We start from the raw sequence: 15,635 nt of genomic DNA, 5'->3' as shown, positions 1-15,635 counted from the left end.
TAAACAAAGCAAGATAGTTTTACAATGGAAGCTTCCAAATCTCATTTCCATATTTAAATTGGTAATTTACCACCATTTGACTACAGAAGTTGAAGAATAAGACTTTGAATAGGCAGAATTACGGAAGTATATGTGGCTTTACAGGAAAACTTAAATCTTGTCCCCAGGAGGTGATATTTGAATATTTAAGAGCATGTGACAGGACCAAAGAATTCTTTCTTATGGCCAAGCAAATGAACCCTCCTTAGTTGGATAAATTAAAACAACACTCCAAAGGGAATCCAATCACAGAAATTACTGTGCAGAATATGTGAGGGGAATTAAATTTGATCATGTAGCTTCTTCCAACCCCAGGAAAGAAAAAAAAACTGTTGCTTATTCAGTTGGGGTTTAGAATTCAAAGGTGGATTTCCTACTGATCCTTGGAGGTCGCTATTTGGATATATGAAATGAGAAGGCACAGTGGTTCTTGGGCTATATGTTTGTGGGCTTGGCCACAACTAAAGATGCTGATGCAGTAAAATGCTGTTCAGAAATAATAAAGAAATGATGTAAAGATGAATCAGGAAAGAGTTAACAGTAGCCTGAAGTGGCTGCAAATGGATCCTGAGAAAATACAGCTCTACATCAGGTGCTGCTTATCCTCTGATCAAAATAACACCTAACAAAAGAAGTAAGCGTTTAGAACAAAGTATTGTGCCTCAAAGCAATTCCTGGGGTTATGTCTTTATATTAATATAGTCATTCCACTGGAGGCAATTTGACAAAAAACAAAACTGTTGTATAGATCTAGGAGATGCCTTATTACCCCCAAGTATCAGTTAAATTGAGAGTTGGATGAGGAAATAAAACACCTGTTAACAGAAATTTAGCTGAAGAGTAGTAGATTATATTCTGCAAAAAAATGGTCTCTGTCTCTCTTTCTTTTTCTATTTTCTGTGCTTCCATTTGGACACTTTCAATTGATTTATCTTACAATTCACTCTGTCTCTCTCTGTATTTTTTGCTGTATATAGTCTACTATTAAATTCATTTTAGAATTCTGGATTTTGTATGTTCTAGAACATCTAGATTTTTAAAAATTCACTTTATAGATTCCTGTTAAATTCTCTATGCATTTTTCCATTTTTCATATTTTTATATATTCTAGAACATATTAATCAGAATTATTCTAGGTCCTTGTTAGGTAACCTCAATACTTGAATCATCTGTGGGTATAATTCTATTTTTTTTGTCTTTCATTTCCAGTCAAATGGTCCATGTTGTTTCTGTATCTTTTCAGATACTGTTATCTTCCTTTGGAAATTATTAACATTTCCTTCTTTTAGGAAAGTAGAGTGGTTACTAGTCTCATTAATTATGGGCTGTCTTGAATTGAGTCTGGATTGCAATCCTTATAAATCTAGGTTTACCTTTGATTTGTCTTTGGGTTTCCAGGGTTTTCAACTATAATCCTCTTATATTTTGTGGACCATTGCTCTAGTGGTTTTTTTAACTCTAGTATATGCCTAATGAACCTTTCAAAAATATCCTGTTTGCTTGTCAGTGACATTTTGCTAATGATTTTAGTCATGATTTCAAGCAACTTTAGGCTTTAGCAAATGTATTAAGAGAGAAGTAGTTATGTCTTTGAAATCCCCATCTTCACCAGAAATTCTTGTGGCATCTTTGTCCAGTCACAGTACTACTCTCTGGGCTATGATCTGGATCTTCAACCTCCTGCTTTAATCAGAATTAGGAAATTCTCTTAGAGTAGAAGCAGCTATAGCACCCAGGTCACTATTCCAAGATTTCTCCTGCTCTATGCCTTTGCACCTCTCATTTTGATCTGCACTGTTAGCTTTCTGTCTCCTTCAAACAGGTAAGATGTGTATTTTGTTGGCTTTTCTAGTTATTTTAGGTAGAAGCACTGATTGGCTTTCAGAAACTTTATTTCACGAAACTGGGAAATATTTCAAAGCATAGTTTATTAGACTTTTTTCATGTAGAGGAAATTAGAAGTCATTAGAATCTCTTGTTAGAGCTCAATAGCATACTTATGTATAAAATAAATATGTAACAACATAAACTGTATAGGTTATAGATACACATGTTAAATTGGAAAAAAAATAGGAAAAAAGTGGACACAGAAATCTTATTTTCCCATTAAATCATTCTTGTAAAAAAATGTGTCTTTCACTGAGTCTAAAAGCATCCACATACTGAAAGTATATGTTTAAATTTTTGACCAACCTGGCTGCCCGGTCAAGCATTAGATGGTTATTAATGATGCAATGCATGGTGCATAATAAAAGTAAACAACTGAGGTGGGCTTTTTTGTGCATGTACTTTGGTTTTTGTTTTTTAGTTTTTTTCTGTAGTTTTTTTTTCTGATGAAAATATGTAACAGCAAAGTGTTTAGATTTAAAAAAAAAACCTGAGTTGCTGCTATTCAAAGAATGGCAATAAATTTTTTATCTTATGTGATTGTAAATATAGATTTCCCTAATAATAATATATATTATACACATTATTTCAATTAGAAAACATTATTCACAGGAATATTTTACCTAAAAGTCTTATTAAATATAAAGGTTTATATTCTAATTATCTTAATTCTAGCATTTGATTCTTAATAAGAGATAATGATATATTCTTATTTTTTCTTATTTATTTCAAATATCATTGTCTCTAATGCATTTTATTTTTAGTTTCTCACTGTGTAAAACATAAGAACAATATTGAAATACATTCTAAATTATTTTTTCTAAGGTAGCCATATTGTATTATTATTACTTATTATCATTAATATTATAGTTATTCCTTTTTGACCACTAAGAAAGGAGGCAAATCAAACAATGAGTAATTAAAATACCTTCCCACTTGATCCAATCTAATCAACCACTAGACCAAATGTCCAGCTTTTCTTGGAAGTAAATCATATTAGATTAGAATTGAAACACATTGCTGTGTTGTAATACCCTGGTCCTTAATTAAATTCACAGCATCTTCCTTGCAACAAGAAAAGTTTAATCCATGTGTTCTGACTGAAAGTGGGGCATACAAAAGTCCCAGTGTGGGCTATTATCTGATCCATTATGATGGCAGGTTTTTTGTTAAAAGTTGATTTGTAGGCTAATTTGGAAATTTTTAAGTGAATTATTTCAGCATGTTATCAAAAAGTGGCCTTGGGCTATTCCAAATTATGATAGCATAATTATTATCACAGGGAGATAAATTTTGTTTGCCTGAATTCTGTTCCTGGCTATCTTTGTGGGTACTTATTCAGATTAGCATCATCTCTGTGTTAGCAAATAGCACATGTGGCTATTTTACGTGTCACTAAAAAGGCAAAATAATACTTATTAAATGGTCAGGTTATTTAATCTATAGACATTCATATAACAGAGACCAGAGAAATCATAATACAGTAATACACTTTAAATTTCTTGATTTAAATAAATGCCCTTAAGGGCTTTCATCATTTTAATTAATTACCAAAAATTGTTCCATTAGTAAATATATGTATAGGAAAGTCAATTACATATTACATCTTAGTATTTCATTCTAGACTTGTAGAACTTACTCATGGTTTTTGTCTGTTTGTTTTAGTAATATAGGCCACTTCAGCAGATACTGTAATATATATATATATATATATATAAATTATGTATTTCTGATATAGTTAGTGGATAAAAATGTTGCATAGAAAATGTATCTGTTGACATCTCACCACTTATTGTTCCAAGGAAAAATTTCTAAACCTCAAAAATAATTATGAACAAGAGAACAATATTTTATATTAATTACTTCTGAAGTACTATTTCTAAGATATATAGTGTAGCCTCTACATATGAGATCAATAAACTTAAAAGAATACTCTTTCTTTCTCATTGACTAATTTCATGTACTTTTTGACTTCTGTGTTCTAGTTCGCAGTAGTTCACTCCCACATTTTTATCAAGTTGTGTTACTTATGTACAAAAGCTCATTGTAGTTATCAATTAATGACCTATCCTGGCCCCTTCAAATCTACTATTATACATTGTCAGAAATTATAGCTTTTCTCTGTACAAGATGAGTGCAGAGAGGAGGAACAGGAGGCTCTTCATTCTGGAATGTGTGGTTATTTTATATCAAGGTGTAGAGAGAAAATGAAGAGCTGATCGTGTTATTGGGGAAGGTTTTTCCCATACACTAAATTGAAATAAAGAAGACTAAAAATGTGGCTGTTTCTCTATCACACAGAATGTCCAAAATATAATAACATAATTGAACACCCCAAAAGAAGTATAAAGAGTATTCAGTTCACTAAATTAAACAGTAATATGCTGAACTATCATACAAAAATCACCTTGACTGAATTAAAAAGAAAAACATATGAATGGAAAAATTTGAAATCAGTTAAATTAAGTTGTTTCAGTTTCAGGGTAATAGAAAAACTAAGAAACATGTTTAAAGGGCGATTTATTCACTGGAACACAGACCTTTTAATGAGAAGAATAAGATTTAAAATTTTTTATTGTAATAACAACAACCATTTTTTGTGTGAATTCTGTAAGACTTATCAGTGTGGTTAGCTACACCCTGAAGGACATTCATGATGATCAGATATTTGCACTCCTCAGTGAAAACTCGAACAACTCAAGTCCAGAAAGATGCTCAGATTGAGGAAGGGAGGTGAAGAGATACTGGGGTCCAAAGGCCAAACCAGGCAGAAAAATGTGTCTGCTCAGTATTTGCGTGAGATTGAGATGGCCAAGTTGCAGAGGGACAACTAGCTGAAGAAGGCCAAGTATGACATCTAGGTCAACACCCTCTGAGCACAGGGTGACCTGGCCAATCAGCTTCAGGTAGCCTAGACTAAGCAGCAGCTGGAGGAACAGGAGGCACAGGTGCAGGTGATGGAGCATCCCAGCAGGGGGCAATGCAGGAGCAGGAAATGGCCTTGCTAGAGCTAGAGATTCGAGTTCAGAATATATTTGTGTGGGTTTTTTTCTCCCCATTTAAGTGCTTTATTGATTCCCTTATATTGTTTTCAATTCATGATGTATTTTTGTAACAAGAGGCCTATACACTGAAAACAAGGTAGGAAGCAGGGAAGAAATCAATATCAGAAGATGCCTTCTAGAATCTTAGTTAAAGTCTTTGAATGAAAAAGTAAACTTCCAGTTAGCTCAAATAGGATAAAAGAAATTGACCTGGTGAAGCTAATTCAAATGATGACAGAACACAAATAAGAAATGAAATGTTGGCCAAATAGGGGAGAAAAAGGAACATTTGTACACACTTGGTAGGAATGTAAATTGGTGCAGCCACTGTGGAAAAGAGTATGGAGGTTTCTTAAAAAACTAAAAATAGAACTACCATATGATCCTGCAATCCACTCCTGGGTATATATCCAAAAAAACCAAAAATACTATTTCAAAAAGATACATGCACCTCAGTGTTCATAGCAGCATTACTTACAATAGCCAAAAATATGGAAGCAAGCTAAGTGTCCATCAAGAGATAAATAAAGAAGATGTGGTGAGGGAGACCTTCAAGACGATGGAGAAGTAAGATGTGGAGATCACCTTCCTCCCCACAAATACATCAGAAATACATCTACATGTGGAACAACACCTACAGAACACCTACAAAGATTCCTACACAGGATAAATCCAAGGAGAAACATGCCAAGACACATACTAATCAAACTATAAAAATTAAATACAAAGAAAAAATATTAAAAGCAGCAAGGAAAAGACAACAAATAACATACAAGGGACTCCTCATAAGATTAACAGCTGATCTTTCAGCAGAAACACTGCAAGCCAGAAGGGAGTGTCAGGAAATAATTAAAGTGATGAAAGGGAAAAATCAAGATTACACTACCCAGCAAGGATCTCATTCAGATTCAATGGAGAAATTAAAACCTTTACAGACAAAGAAAAGCTAAGAGATTTCAGCACCACCAAACCAGCTTTACAGCAAATGCTAAAGGAACTTCTCTAGGCAGGAAACACAAGAGAAGGAAAATATGTACAATAACAAACCCAAAACAATTAAGAAAACTGTAAGAGGAACATACATATTGATAACTACCTTAAATGTAAATGGATTAAATGTTCCAGCCAAAAGACCTAGACTGGCTGAATGGATGCAAAAACAAGAGCTGTATATATGCTGTCTACTAGAGACCCACTTCAGACCTAGGGACACATACAGACTGAAAGTGAGGGGATGAAAAAGATATTCCATGAAAATGGAAATTAAAAGAAAGCTGGAGAAGCATTCTCATATCAGACAAAATAGACTTTAAAATAAAGACTATTACAAGAGACAAAGAAGGACACTACATAATGATCAAGGGATCAATACAAGAAGATATAACACCCATATTTATGCACCCAATTTAGGAGCACCTCAATACATAAGGCAAATGCTTACAGCCATAAAAGGGGAAATTGACAGTAACACAATCATAGTAGGGGATTTTAACATCCCAGTTTCACCATTGGAAAGATCATCCAAAACAAAAATAAATAAGGAAACACAAGTTAATTGATGTTTATAGGACATGCAATCCAAAAACAACAGAATAAACTTTCTTCTCAAGTGCCCATGGAACATTCTCCAGGATAGATCATATTTTGGGTCACAAGTCAAGCCTTGGTAAATTTAAGAAAACTGAAATCATATCAAGTATCTTTTCCGACCACAATGCTATGAGACTAGATATTATTTACAGGAAAAAATCTGTCAAAAATATAAACATATGGAGGCTCAACAATACACTACTAAATAACCAAGAGATCACTGCAAAAATCAAAGAGGAAATCAAAAAATACCTAGAAACAAATGACAATGAAAACACAATGATGAAAAGCCTATGGGATGCAGCAAAAGAGGTTCTATGAAGGAAGTTTATAGCAACACAATGCTACCTCAAGAAAGAGGAAATACCTGAAATAAACAACCTACCTTTACACGAAAAGCAATTAGAGAAAAAAGAACAAAAAATCCCCAAAGTTAGCAGAAGGAAAGAAATCATAAAAATCAGATCAGAGATAAATGAAAAAGAAATGAGGAAAACAATAGCAATTATAAATAAAACTAAAAGCTGGATCTTTGAGAAGATAAAGAAAATTGATAAACCATTAGCCAGACTCATCAAGAAAAAAAGAGAGAAGACTCAAATCAATAGAATTAGAATGAAAAAGAAAAACTAACAACTGACACTGCAGAAATACAAAGGATCATGAGAGATTACTACAAGCAACTATATGCAAATAAATTGGACAACTTGGAAGAAATGGACAAATTCGTAGAAAAGCAAAACCTTCTGAGACTGAACCAGGAAGAAACAGAAAATATAAATAGACCAATCACAAGCACCAATATTGAAACTGTGATAAAAATCTTCCAACAAACAGCCCAGACCAGATGGCTTCACAGGTGAACTCTATCAAACATTTAGAGAAGAGCCAACACCTATACTTTTCAAACTGTTCCAAAATATAGCAGAGGGAGGAACACATCCAAACTCATTCTATGAGGCCGCCATCACCCTGATACCAAAACCAGACACAGGTGTCACAAGGAAAGAAAACTATAGGCCAATATCATTGATGAACATAGATGCAAAAATCCTCAACAAATTACTAGCAAACAGAATCCAACAACACATTAAAAGGATCATGCAACATGGTCAAGTGGAGTTTAACTCAGGAATGCAAAGATTCTTCAATATAGGCAAAACAATCAATGTGATACACCATATTAATAAATTGAAGGAGAAAAACCATATCATCATCTTAATAGATGAAGAAAAATCTTTCGACAAAATTCAACACCCTTTTATGATAAAAACCCTTCAGAAAGTAGGTGTAGAGGGAACTTACCTCAACATAATAAAGGCCATATGTGACAAGCCCACAGCCAACATCATTCTCAGTGGTGAAAAACTGAAACCATTTCTCTAAGATCATGAACAAGAGAAGGTTGTCAACTCTCACCACAATTATTCAACATAGTTTTGGAAGTTTTAGTCAGAGTAATCAAAGAAGAAAAAGAAATAAGAGGAATCCAAATCAGAAAAGAAGAAGTAAAGCTGTCATGGTTTGTAGATGACATGATACTATACATAGAGAATCCTAAATATGTTACCAGAAAACTACTAGAGCTAATCAATGAATTTGGAAATGTAGCAGGATACAAAATTAATGCACAGAAATCTCTGGCATTCCTATACACTAATGATGAAAAATCTGAAAGTGAAATTAAGGAAACACTCCCATTTACCACTGCAACAGAAAGAATAAAATATCTAGGAATAATCTTACCTAAGGAGAAAAATGACCTATATGCAGAAAACTATAAGGCATTGATGAAAGAAATTAAATATGATACAAATTAAATATGATACAAATAGATGGATAGATATACCATGTTCTTGGATGGGAAAAATCAACATAGTGAAAATCACTATACTACCCAAAGCAATCTACAGATTCAATTCAATCCCTATCAAACTACCAATGGCATTTTTCACAGTAGAACAAAAACTTTCACATTTATATGGAAACACAAAAGACCCCAAATAGTCAAAACAATCTTGAAAAAAGAAAAATGGAGCTGGAGGAATCAGGCTCCCAGACTTCAGATTATACTACAAAGCTGCAGTAATCAAGACAGTATGGTACTGGCACAAAAAAAGAAATATAGATCAATGGAACAGGATAGAGAGCCCAGATATAAACCCACACATGTATGGTCACCTTATTTTTGATAAAGGGGGTAAGAATATACAATGGCGAAAAGACAGTCTCTTCATTAAGTGGTGCTGGGAAAACTGGACAGCTACCTGTAAAAGAATGAAATTACAACACTCTCTAACACCATACACCAAAATAAAGTCAAAATGGATTAAAGACCTAAATGTAAGACCAGACACTATAAAACTCTTAGAGGAAAACATAGGAAGAACACTCTTTCACATAAATCACAGCAAGATCCTTTTTGACCCACCTCCTAGAGAAATGGAAATACAAACAAAAATAAACAAATGGGGCCTAATGAAACATAAAACTTTTGCACAGCAAAGGAAACTATAAACAAGATGAAAAGACAACCCTCAGAATTGGAGAAAATATTTGCAAATGAAGCAACTGACAAAGGATTAATCTCCAAAATGTACAAGCAGCTCATGCAGCAGCTCAATATCAAAAAAACAAACAACTGAATCCAAAAATGGGCAGGAGACCTAAATAGACACTTCTCCACAGAAGATATACAGATTGCCAACAAACACATGAAAGGATGTTCAACATCACTTATCATTAGATAAATGCAAATCAAAAATACAACGAGGTATCACCACACATCAGTCAGAATGGCCATCATAAAAAAATCTACGGACAATAAATGCTGGAGAGGCGATGGAGAAAAGGGAACATTCTTGCACTGTTGGTGGGAATGTAAATTGATACAGCCACTAGGGAGAACAATATGGAGGTTCCTTAAAAAAAATAAAAATAGAACTACCATATGACCCAGCAATCCCACTACTGGGCATATTTCAAAACCATAATTAAAAAAGTCATCTACCACAATGTTCACTGCAGTTGTATTTACAATAGCCAGGACATGGAAGCAACCTATGTGTCCATTGACAGATCAATGGATAAAGAAGATGTGGCACATATATACAATGGAATATTACTCAGCCATAAAAAGAAATGAAATTGAGTTATTTGTAGTGAGGTGGATGGACCTAGAGACTGTCATACAGAGTGAAGAAAGTCAGAAAGAGAAAAACAAACACAGTATGCTAACACATATGTATGGAATCTATAAAAAAGAAAAAAAAGTTCTGAAGAACCTAGGGGCTGGACAGGAATAAAGACACAGAGGTAGAGAATGGACTTGAGGACACGGGGAGGGGGAAGGGTAAGCTGGGACAAAGTGAGAGTTGCATGGACATATATACACTATGATATGTAAAATAGATAGCTAGTGGGAAACAGCCACATAGCACAGGGAGATCAGCTTGGTGCTTTGTGACCACCTAGCGGGGTGGGATAAGGAGGGTGGGAGGGAGTTGTAAGAGGGAGGAGATATGGGGATATATGTATATGTATAGCTGATTCACTTTGTTATAAAGCAGAAACTAACACAGCGTTGTAAAGCTATTATACTCCAATAAAGATATTAAAAAATAAATCAATAAATCAATAAATTTCAGCCCCATTAAAAAAAAGATATGGTATATATACACAAACACACATACACACATGCACACCCATAGACACTCACACACACAATGGAATACTACTCAGCCATAAAAAGAATAAAATGTTGCCATTTGCAACATCAGGGATGGACTTGAAGGGCATTATGTTAAGTGAAATAAGTCAGACAGAGAAAGGCAAATACTGTATGATATCAGTTATTTGAGGAATCTAAAAATTACAACAAACTAGTGTCTATAACAAAAAAGAAGCAGACATATATAGAGAGAACAAACTAGTGGTTACCAGTGAGGAGAGAGAAGAGGGCAGGGGCAGGATAGGGGTAGGTGAGTAATAGGTACAAATTATTATGTGTAAAATGAGCTGCAAGTATGTATTGTACAACACAGGGAATACAGCCAATATTTTATAGTAACTATAAATGGAGTATAACCTTTAAAAATCATGAATCACTATATTGTATGCCTGTGACTTGTATAATATTGTACATTAACCATACTTCAATAAATAAAGAAATTAACACTAATAAAAGAAGAAGACAATGGGAACCCAGTGCTGCAAGCCTGAAGCACCTAGTCAATACAGATAATTCCCATCTGCTAACACAGAGAGAGGCAGAAGATGTTTCTGTATGGATGCATGAGGAGACCGAGGCCTTTGCCCTAGAGGCCAGAGTCCCAGGCCAAATCTAAGCAGGTGGCCAAGCAAGCAGTAACTTTCCAGCTGTACCAGGAGGCTGCTCAGCTGATGCTGCTAGAGAATGTGCCACAGGTGGCAGGAAGGACCAGTGGTCCTTTGGCATCAGCCAATAAGGTCATGCTGGCATCCCGTGGAAGTGGACCCATGGGAGTGGCCAGAATGACCTGTGAAGTACTGGACATCCTGAGACACTGCCCTGAGAGTGTGGAGAGACTCACAGGTGTCAGCAGCTCCCAGGTAGACCACCAGCACTTGCAAACAGCCTGAGGCCTCAAATTTCACTGATGCCTAGAGTCATGGCTCAAGTTCCCTGAATGATCCCCTATTGCATGCACTTCAACTGGCCGCTCTGAACATGTTCCTTGACAGCTGTTGTTCCACCCTCATCTCTCCTTGCCAAATTGTCTGTTCTTTGCCTCAGAGGGGAAGAGTTTCTCGCCTTCCCAACTCTACACTGTCAAGACTTCCAGTCCCCTGCGGGCCCCATGCCAACCTTCTGATTACCCCACCCCACCTCAACTCATTTAACTTTACATTTCCAGTCAAATTAGACTCTGAGCCTGTTGTCTAGAATTATTTGCTGACTTAGGTTAAAGGGTTTCCTGAAGGTTCTCAATTTCACTTACTAAATAAATTGCTCTTAATAAGTTTAAAGAAAAAAATTTGGTTCATTTTTTGCAACTAATAGAGTGATATGTAGTCTCCATTCAGTAACATACAATAAGGAAACACTTTTCTTTATGATGCTCTAAATGATACAAATGTGCTATTTTAGAGGGAAAAACCCTCCCTTCCATCTAATTTTGGAAGTCTTGGTGTGAGATGGGGTCTAATTTTTCTAGTAAAGAGTTGAAGATGAACATTTAATTTTTCTCCTTGTCCTGGTGTTAAGGTCACAGACAAATGAAGATGCTAACTAAGAATTTAAGTCTCCACTAAATAACTTGAAAGCAAAAGGGCAGTTTAGAACTCACCTATAGAACCATATTTCCAAAATCTGCAGCAAGAGTGACCAGTGGTGGCAGCAATTGTATCCAGCAGCAGCAATGACTAGCAAGAAAAAAATGAGATTTATTTTCTTTTGGTAGTGTTGTTGATGGTAGTGTGTATTTGTGTTTCTTACCTAAATGTGGTTATCAGATAAAATACAGGATGCACAGTTAAATTTGAATTTAAGGTAAACCTCAAGTTCTATTTTTAATAAGTATACTCTGAATTTTACATGGGGTTACTTCTACTACTTCTTTGTTGTTGCTATTATTTAACTGAATTTCCAATTTAACTGGGCACCCTGTATTTTAATTTGATAAATTTGTAATCTATCCAGTAGCCTTATATTGAATGTGTTTTCACCTTGAGTTAGCAGATTCTTTGTTGCCAAAAGCTTTGATTTTATAAAAGTCAGTACCATGAAGAGGGGAGCTAAAGATAATATGTACTAGTTTGTTAATTTTAATTAGAGATAGTGATAAGATTAGAGAGGAACCTAATACATGCTACATTTAGAAGATGTCAACACTTGCTAAGCATGTACAAAACACTTATTTAAATTGTAACATTGTTTGATATTGGAATATAAGAATTGCATTTAGGAACTGAGCAAGTAATCTTCAAACGTTGAAGTGTGTTGGACACTTTGGGTCTTGAGTATAAGTAAGTTTGCACATGTGGCAAGTTTTGTACCAAGAAGACTTATCTAAATAAGAGAAAAGAGAGCAATATGGCATTGATAAGAAAGGGTCTCTTTCCTGAAGCTAGATGTTAAATTTGACTACTAAGCAAATAATCTAGGGCCTAGCAGATTTAGAAAGTTGATTTCTCTGTACCAAGGTAATGCTCATAGGAGCAGAGAGGAAGGCCAGAGGCTGAAGAGAATTATATGGAGTTTAAAAGAATACTGATCTCTCAAATATCATCTCCATATTTTCCTTTAAGCAATTCTACCTGACAATAGATGCAATACCTCCACTTGTGAGGATGCAGCTGCAATGGAACCTGACAACAAAGTGTAGATTAACTAAACAATGCTGTCTTGATGTCCCCTTAGGCAAATGGAAAGTGAAGGTAAAGAATGTATATGGTATCCTTCCCACCCTCCTTATCCCACCCCTCTAGATGGCCGCAAAGCACCGAGCTGATCTCCTTGTGCTATACAGCTGCTTCCCACTAGCTGTCTATCTTACATTTGGTAGTATATATATATATATGTCAATGTTACTCTCTCACTTCATCCCAGCTTACCCTTCCCCCTCCCCGTGTCCTCAAGTCCATTCTCTATGTCTGTATCTTTATTACTGTCCTGCCCAGGATATGGGGATATACATATGCATATAGCTGATTCACTTTGTTATACAGCAGAAACTAACACAACATTGTAAAGCAATTATACTCCAATAAAGATGTTAAAGGAAAAAAGAAAAATGTGAATTTCCTTTGTAGGCTAGAGATTAAAGAAAAAAAAAAAAAGAATACATATGGTTTACTTAGGTAAATTTTAGGTAAACTTTTTTTTGATTAATTAATTTTTGACTGTGTTGGGTCTTTGTTGCTGCACACGGGCTTTCTCTAGTTGCAGCCAGCAGGGGCTACTCTTCATTGCAGTGCATGGGCTTCTCATTGCAGTGGCTTCTCTTGTTGCGGAGCATGGGCTCTAGTTGCGCAGGCTTCAGTAGTTGTGGCTCGCAGGCTCTAGAGCACAGGCTCAGTAGTTGTGGCACACAGGTTTAGTTGCTCTGCGGCATATGGGATCTTCACAGATCAGGGTTCCAACAATTGTCCCCTGTACTGGCACATGGATTCTTAACCAATGCACCACCAGGGAAGCCCTAGGTGAACTTTTTAAGTAGGTAAAATTTATTTATCATGCTGTTCAGATTTTAAAAAAAACAAACAAACAAATTTAACCCATAGGAAAATAAAAGGTAGAAAAATTATTAAAGATAAAATAGAAAATTAATGGCTTAAATAAAAATTTGTAGTGGAGGTAACATATAAATATTCAAATGATAATTAATAAAAAACTAATAAATATCATAATTACCAAGCAAGAATAATAGTAACATAGAAAAATCAGCTCACCACTATTCATCAAATATATATGTATGTAAATATGTACATATACATATATATGTATATCAGGAATGATCCAGCACTTCATAAACTGATCATGAAAATATATGAATAAAAATTTTATGCTAATAATTTAGTAAATGTACATTAGAAGAATAAATTATTTGAAAAATGTAACAAAACCCAACAAAAAACTATGTATAGAATAATATGTATCCAAAAAAACCTAAAATTAAACATCTTCCCAGAAAAGTTACTCTAACAGTGTAATTTCTTTCTAAACCTTTAAGGAACAAATAAAATGACTCTTTCACATTTTTTTTTGTGATATCAGTAAGAGAAAAAGACGTCAAAACTTGTTTTATGTGGGCAACAAAAATTTAATATTAAAACTCACAAAAAAACAGAATAGAGAACCCAGAAATACACCCACATAAATATAGACAACTAAATTTTGACAAAGAAGGAAAGGAACAAAATGGAGCAAAGGTAGTCTCCTAAACAAGTAGTGCTAGAAAACTGGACATCCACAAGCAAAAAAATGAATCTAGACACAGACTTTATACCTGTCAAAAGAATTAACTCAAAATGAATCATGAACCTAAATGTAAGATGAAAAACTATAACACTCCTCAAAGATAACATAGAAGAAAATCTATATAAACTTGGGTATAATGATGACTGTTTAGATGCAATATCAAAGACAGATCCATGAAAAGAAAAATAATAACCTGGACTTTATCAAAATAAAAATAAAATTCTGCAAGAGACAACATCAAGAGAATTGGAATACAATCCAAAGACTGGGTGAAAATATTTGCAAAAGACACATCTGATAAAAATCTGTTATTCAAAATGTACAAAGAACTCTTAAAACTCAAGTATAAGAACCCCTCCCCCAAATATGGTTAAAAAATGGGCCACAGACCTTAACAGAAATCTCATGAGAGAAGATGTACAGATGACAAATAATCATATGAAAAGATGCTCCAGGTCATATGTCACCAGGGAAATGAAAACTAGAAAAACAATGAGATACCACTATCTTCCTATTAGAAGGGACAAAATCCAGAACACTGACAACACCAAATGCTGGTAAGGAGGTGGAGCAATAGGAACACTCTTTCATTGCTGTTGGAAATGTGAAATGTATAGCCACTTTGGAAGACAATTTGGTGTTTTCTTACAAAATTAAACATACCCTTACCTTTTGACCCAGGAATTGTGTGTTCCTTTGTATATACCAAAAATATCTGAACAATTTTGTCCACACAAAAACCTGCCCACAGATGTTTATAGCAGCTTTATTCATAATTGCTAAAATTTGGAGGCAACCAAGATGTTCTTCATAAGGTGAGTGGATAAATAAACTGTAGTACATCCAGACAGTGGATGTACTAAAAAAAAAAGTATATGTAAAGTCATGAAAAGACATAGAGAAAACTTAAATACATATTACTAAGTAAAAAAAGTCGATCTGAAAATGACATACTGTATGGTTCAGAATATATTATATTCTGGAAAAGGCAAAGCTATGGAGACAGAAAAAAAGCAAAACAAAAAAAACCAACAACAGTGGTTTCTGCTAGTGAGATAAATAGGTGGAGCACAGAGGATTTTTAGGTCAGTAAAAAACTCTGTATGATACTATAA

General features: G+C 34.6%; 1 pseudogene; it reads left to right on the top strand.

Annotated features, from left to right (window-relative positions):
- The first annotated feature begins 557 nt into the window (after positions 1–557).
- Positions 558–11,180, top strand: LOC101280866 (flotillin-1-like; annotated as a pseudogene).
- The last annotated feature ends 4,455 nt before the right edge of the window (positions 11,181–15,635 follow it).

The sequence above is a fragment of the Orcinus orca genome, chromosome 18 (genome assembly GCF_937001465.1).
Source record: "Orcinus orca chromosome 18, mOrcOrc1.1, whole genome shotgun sequence".
In the NCBI taxonomy this organism is placed as follows: Eukaryota; Metazoa; Chordata; class Mammalia; order Artiodactyla; family Delphinidae; genus Orcinus; species Orcinus orca.
Note: the sequence above shows the minus strand (reverse complement) of the source record. Positions and strands in the feature narration are given on the sequence as shown.